This window comes from Martes martes (assembly GCF_963455335.1).
Source record: "Martes martes genome assembly, chromosome: 17".
In the NCBI taxonomy this organism is placed as follows: Eukaryota; Metazoa; Chordata; class Mammalia; order Carnivora; family Mustelidae; genus Martes; species Martes martes.
In genome coordinates this window covers 57,814,128-57,821,303 of record NC_137905.1, presented here as the reverse complement: position 1 = coordinate 57,821,303, position 7,176 = coordinate 57,814,128, and positions in this window count along the sequence as shown.

Sequence of the window (7,176 nt, the reverse complement as noted above, 5' to 3'; positions counted from 1 at the left end):
CCGAGGGTCACGTTTTCAACGGCCCGAATGGGTCAGGACACTGACCTCAAGCAGAGGTAGACGGGACTACGTGAGAGTCGTCGCAAGGTCTCCGGAGTCAGCCGGTGCCGCATCCGGATCCCGCCCACCCCACGCTCTCTGGTCCGCCGCACGCTCCGGGCCCTGACAGTTCCCACCCCCGACTCTCCGAACAGGTCAGCCGCGCGCTCCGGCCCGGGGACCCCTCCCCGACCCCGGGGACAGGTCAGGGACCCCCGACCCTGCACTCCTGGGTCCGCCGGCCCCCGCAGCCCGGGACGCCCTCCTCCGGCACCCGCGCCGCCGCCACCTGCCACCCTCACCCGTGCACTCAGTCCCGGTCCGCCCCTCCAGCCTCACGGCCCCCGCGGGGTCGGCGCCGGGCTCGCGGCGGCGGCGGCGGCGGGAGTGCGCAGGGCTGGCCTCCCTCGGGAGGCTGTCCGGAGCCCGGCCTCGCGCCGTCATCCGTTCCCGCACGCCCCGCCGCCCACGGGCTGCCGGACGCGCGCGGCCGCTCCTCTCAGTCAGGCCGTCAGCCGCCGGCTCCCGCGCGAGACGACTCTCCCCTCAGCAGCCGCCCGCCCGCTCTCGCCCGCACGCCCTGTCCCCGCCGGAAGTGAGCGTGTCCCGCGCCGCAGGGGCCCCTGGGGACGGTAGTCCAGGCCGGACGACGCGCTGCCGGGCTTCGTTCCAGCCCACCGAGGGCTGGGGACTGCTACCCTCAGCCCGCTGTAGAGGCCGCCTGGCGCGGGACAGTGCCGCGCAGGAGCCTCTCAGCCCTGGCTCTGCGCGCCCCAAGTACACGCCGCCTCCCTGAAGGGAGCCGAGCCCTGAGGATTCTGGGAGCCCCCTCCAGGCTTCGAGTGCGCAGGCGCCGCCGTGAGCCGCACAACGCGGAGGCCCGGGTTCCCCCCGCCCCTGCGCCTATAGGATCGCAGGAGGCGCGCGGGAAGCGGGCGGGGCTTAGGGGCCAAGGGCGGAGCCTTAGGAATAGGAGGTGAGTGAGGACTTGGTTTTGCCAGACGTTTTGTGCACTTCTGTGACTTGTGACGTGTGTGCGTGTGTGCATGTGTGTGCGTGTGTCCTGTCTTAGTTCATGCCCAGTCCTCCCTCTCATGGAAATGCTCTCAGTCTCTAAAATAAATAAATATTTAAAAAGTAATATTCCCTGTATGTCTTCCTGCAATTATGTTTCTCAGTTTATCCCCTTCATTTAGATTTCATACGTAATAACTGTATAATTGGGTGTTCAGTTCTCCATCACGTCTAAAGTCACTGCCCTTTTCTATTCTGCATTCTTTTCTTACGTTTTGTTATTGTTGTGGGTGTTGTTCAGTTGGTTTAAAAAACCTCCTTTCTTGGGACGCCTGGGTGGCTCAGTTGGTTGGGCGGCTGCCTTCGGCTCAGGTCATGATCCCAGCGTCCTGGGATCAAGTCCCACATCTGGCTCCTTGCTTGGTGGGGAGCCTGCTTCTCCCTCTGCCTCTGCCTGTGCTCGCGCTCTCTCTCCCTCTCTCTCTCTGACAAATAAATAAATAAAATCTTTTAAAAAAAAAAAAAAAAAACCTCCTTTCTTTCATCAGAGGATTGGATGCTTTCTGCATCTTTTCAAAGACAGGGCTTCTGGTTCTGCTCATCTTCCGTCTCCTGCACCTTGCTGGTTTCTCTCTTCTTGTCTCTCACTGCATATGTCCAGTTGCTCTTGAGTGCATTTTGCTAGGTGGCTCGCTTGGCTGAACTTCATCTCCAAACTCTGCCTCCCCGGAGATAGTAGCGGCTGAAGCCTTAATTTTTTTTAAAAGATTTTATTTATTTATTTGACAGAGAGAGACACACAGAGAGAGAAGGAACAGAAGCAGGGGGAGTGGGAGAGGGAGAAGCAGGCTTCCCGCCAAGCAGGGAGCTCGATGCGGGGCTCAACCCCGGTAGGCTGGGATCATGACCTGAGCCGAAGGCAGATGCCTAATGACTGAGCCACCCAGGTACCCCAAGAAGCCTTAATTCCTCCTTAGCTGGGATGCCTGGAGTTTGCCCAATAGTTGCATGAATAAAAGATCAGTCAGAAATTTTGAACTTTAAGTGCTGGTGAAGGCTTTTAAAAAAAAGTGAGGACAAACCTTGTTAGAAACTGGAAGAAAGAGGGGTTTTGTTATGTAAGAACAGAGAGTTCAGCAACCCTACTATTTGCAATATGTGGAGAGTAGACCTGGGCGATCTGAGGAGACTTTAACCAACATGTTGAAAATGTTTCCTGCTTTTTTTTATCTTGCTGCTTATAGAAACATGCAAAGGAGAGAGAGAAATTGAGCGAAAGACTATTAGCAAGAAGCCAGGATTAGGTGGTGTTGAGTATCTATAGCCTCCCTAGATGGCAGATGATGCTAAAATCAAGAAATGGCATCCAAGCAGAGATAAAACCCAGGGTACTGCTCGGGAACTGGTCTAGAAGGAAAAAAGTATGACTGTAAAATCTGCTGGAACCTCAGAAAGATCAAAACTGGTATCTCAGAGTACTACTTAATGACACATGGCTGTGGCTTTTGTGCAATGGGGTGAAACCCAGTGGAATTCACAGAAAGTCCACAAAGTGTTCAAGAGAATTAGCTCAGTAGATATACTGCCAGCTGGGAGTGAACAGGGGCAGAAAATACAAGCTAGAGACGGCTGGATTCCCAAAATTCAAATGCCAGCAAGCAAGGTTAGAAAACTACTGAGCTGCAAACACGTGGCAGAACTGAGATCTCAGAATGTGAATTATTCCCAGGCCTTGAGACCTAATCCAGGAATTTCCAAACATTTTTCTGGTCAGATTTCCAAACTGCTACGTACCCGTGATTTCACTGTTGCCTGCAGGAGACAAGGAGCAGGGGGCAGCAGATAAGGTGCTACTTCCAGAGATCTGTAGATCAAGAGGAACTGTCCTTAAGGGACAGCACCTTATGAGCCTCGTCAGGACCCAAACCTAATTCAGAGGACAGGATTTGTAAATTTGAGCTGGTGCTGTAATGAGATGAGACATGGGGAGGGCCTTGGAAGGGGATGACTGTGTTTTCCAAGTAAAAAGACAGGAACCGGGGTGCCTGGGTGGCTCCATGGGTTAAGCCTCTGCCTTCGGCTCAGATCCTGATCTCAGGGTCCTGGGATCGAGCCCCACATTGGGCTCTCTGCTCAGCAGGGAGCCTGCTTCCCCCTGCCACTCTGCCTGCCTCTCTGCCCACTTGTGATCTCTGTCAAATAAATGAATAAAATCTTTTTATTTATTTTTTTTTAATATTTTATTTATTTATTTGACAGACAGAGACCACAAGCAGGCGGAGAGGCAGGCAGAGAGAGAGGAGGAAGCAGGCACCCCGCTGAGCAGAGAGCCCGATGCGGGGCTCGATCCCAGGACCCTGAGATCATGACCTGAGCCGAAAGCAGAGGCTTTAACCCACTGAGCCACCCAGGCGCCCCATAAAATCTTTTTAAAAAATAAAAAGACAGGGCGCCTGGGTGGCTCAGTGGGTTAAAGCCTCTGCCTTCTGCTCAGGTCATGATCCCCGGGTCCTGGGATCGAGCCCCACATTGGGCTCTCTGCTCAGCGGGGAGCCTGCTGCCTCCTCTCTCTCTCTGCCTGCTTCTCCGCCTACTTGTGATCTCTGTCTGTCAAATAAATAAAATCTTTAAAAAGTAAATAAAAAAAATAAAAAGACATCGAGCACCTGGGTGGCACAGTGGGTTATGCCTCTGCCTTCAGCTCAGGTCATGGTCTCAGGGTCCTGGGATCAAGCCCCACCCACATCGGGCTCTCTGCTCAGCGGGGAGCCTGCTTCCCCTTCTCTCTCTGCCTGCTTCTGCCTATTTGTGATCTCTCTGTGTCAAAATAAATAAATAAATTTTTAAAAAATAAAAAATAAAAAAATAAAAAGACATGAACCAGCAAGGAGTCGGCCAGAGCAGACTGTGGGAGGCAGCCATTAACACGGCTCCCCATGCCCTCGCCCCTGTTATTCGTACCCATTTGTAATCCTCTGCCTTTGGAAATGAGGTGGGCCTCATGACCACTTCTAAGTCACCAAATACAAAGAGAAGGGACATCACCAGTAATACGGGGTTCAAAAGGAGTTTGGCTTCCATTTTAGGTCCCCTCTCTTGCCTACTCATTTTCGAGGAAGCCAGCTGCCATGCTGGGAGCCGCCCACGTGGAAAGAACTGACGTGTCCAGCCACAGGCCCACAAAGATCCCAACGCAGCCAACAGCTTGAATACGTGCGTTTGGAAGACGACTCTCCTCCCGTGGAGCCTTCACGTCACTGCAGCTCTGGCCGCCTGCCGGCAGCCTTGTGGGAGCTGAGGCACCCAGCCAAAGCCACGCCTGGCTTCCTTTTCCAAGGAAACTGTGAGAGAATCAACGTGTGTTTGAAGCCACTGTGCTTTAGGGTCATTTGTTACACAGTAGCTGACCATCTCACCACCTTGACAACTCTTCCTCTGTGACACAGTGAGTTAAGACGGGGATCCTATCAGTACTCAAAGATGCCATACGGATTAGAATTACAGTAGCTACTATGATCAAAACCCAAGTGTCATTACCTTAACACACGTAAGTTTATTTCTCACTCGCATAATAATCCATTGCTGGTGCTCCTGGGGGACGGATGGCTTTCCTCTGATGTAGTGGTTTAGGGGCCCAGAATCCTTCCTTCTTGCGGTTTTGCCATTCTGTATTATCAAGATTCTTCTTCCAGGTGGACAGCACGTCCTCTTATTCACAAAGCCCCAACTGACACACTGCTATTCAAACCACGTTGAAGAAAATTAGTCTAATAACTAGCCTAAGAACCATAACTAGAAGCAATAGTGGCTGAGCAACGTAGGATGTACCTGGATATTCACATTCCAGAACCAAGTCCAGACAACAGAAAAAGAGGCACGAACTTTGGGTGGCCATCTAGTCCTAACACAGATATTAACAAACACCCATGACCTTGGAAAATCATCTTACGGGTTTTTGGTAACTGGACCTGCTGTATGCTAAACTAGAAAATAATTCCCCTATGAGCCCTCACTTGCATAAATGCAGGTCTTTTAGAAATTCCAGTGGAATTGTTCATAGTGATTTTCATTACAATCATTCGGGAGGGGTCAGTCCCTTTCCTATTGACACAAATCAATATGTGACTCGCCAGCCATGCCATGAAATGTATTGAATTAAAACAAAACCCTAATGCAGGGGCGCCTGGGTGGCTCAGTAGGTTAAAACCTCTGCCTTCGGCTCGGGTCGTGATCCCAGGGTCCTGGGATCGAGCCCCACATCGGGATCTCTGCTCAGCAGGGAGCCTGCTTCCTCCTCTCTCTGCTTGATTCTCTTCCTACTTGTGATCTCTGTCAAATAAATGAATAAAATCTTAAAAAAAAAAAAAACTCCTAATGCAGTGTGAACCCTGGGGACCTATTATTAAGTACAGTGGACATACTAGGTACCAGAACATCCTTGGAGTTCTGTGGTTTATTACGACCATTTCCCTTTCTTCCTGGGTTAACCACTACCCTGTAATTCAGCTACAACACTGTTATGCCATAGTTCAGTAACCCTTTTTAAAAAAATTGATGTTTATTTGAGAGAGCGTGTGCAGGGGGGAGGGGCAGAGGCAGAGGCAGTCTAAAGTAGACGCCAGGCTGAGCGTGGAGCCTGACGCAGGGCTCAACCGCAAGTCCCCAAGATGAGGACCTGATCCGAGAGGGAGTCAGACGCTTGCCCGACTGTGCCACCCAGACGCCCCCTCGATAGCCCTTTCAAATGCAATCTCGCTTGAGAAGTCCTGGTACCCGAAGGAGGAGACCTGAGGAAAATTTTAGGATGCTAGTGCTTCCTGTCAAAAGAACATGCAAAGGCTACGGGACCCTGACGGGACCTCGCAAAAGACAAGTCAGGGACATGGACATAAACGTTCCAAGCAGGCGTTATAAACTTTTGAATTCCTTCATGTCTTTATGTATTATGCAAGTAACTTCTGACCCTCAAGATACATTTCCAAAAATATTGCCTAGATTTTTAATGGTGTAATTAGTAAAGGATATTAAATATTTTGGGGTGAGATTAATCACCTTATCTTTATTTCAAACTATAGGTCATATTACATGCAGATTTTGTTTACCAACCAACCCATAATGCCGGGACTAGAACAGGCTCAATTTTAAGTCTTCCATCACATGGGTGGTGTGCCAAGAGTCAGCGGGGAGGTTTTGTAGGGTTTGAGAGAGTAAAGTTTTCTACGATGATTGAAACCTTCATGGTAGTCGAGTTTCAATAACATACATTCAGATCTTTCCTCCGACTTAAATTTCATTTACAAGAAGCGGCAAGGTCGGGAATTCAGTAAAAATCACAGCTCGGCAACTGATCTACTGTTGCATTTGGCTTTCAGCATCTGCCGCCCCATGGTTAGAAAGATAGATTCTCGACACCATCACGAAGACCTTCACTTCCATTTTTGCTTACAGCCGGAATTTCAAGTGGCCTTTTAGTTCTCTAACTTCATTATAAATAAGCATCGCACATGCTGTTGGAACTAGGATTCCTCATCACCTTTCGTTGTTGGTAAGAGCTATCTAGTCCTAACGTGCTGTGGGCCTTATAATCCTGCCGTTATCAGGAAGAGCTTTTTTTCAGGGCACCTGGGTGGTTCAGTTTATGTGTCTGCCTTTGGCTCAGGTCATGATCCCAAGGTCCTGTGATCGAGCCCCACATCAGCCTCCCTGCTCAGTGGGGAGTCTGCTTCACTCTCTGCCCCTCCGCCCGCTCTCAAATATTTAAAAAAAAATAGCCTTTTGCAGGGATATATGCACCCCTATATATGTAGCAGCATTATTTACAACAGCCAAATTATGGAAGCAGCCGAAGTGTCCATCAATAGATGAATGGATAAAAATATGGTATGTATACACACACACACACACACACACACAATGGAATATTCAGCCATTAAAAAAATGAAATCTTGGGGGCACCTGGGTGGCTCCGTGGGTTAAAGCCTCTGCCTTTGGCTCAGGTCATGATGCCAGGGTCCTGGGATCGAGCCCCACATCAGGCTTTCTGCTCGGCGGGGAGCCTGCTTCCCCCACTCTCTCTGCCTGCCTCTCTGCCTACCTGTGATCTCTGTCTAATAAATAAATAAA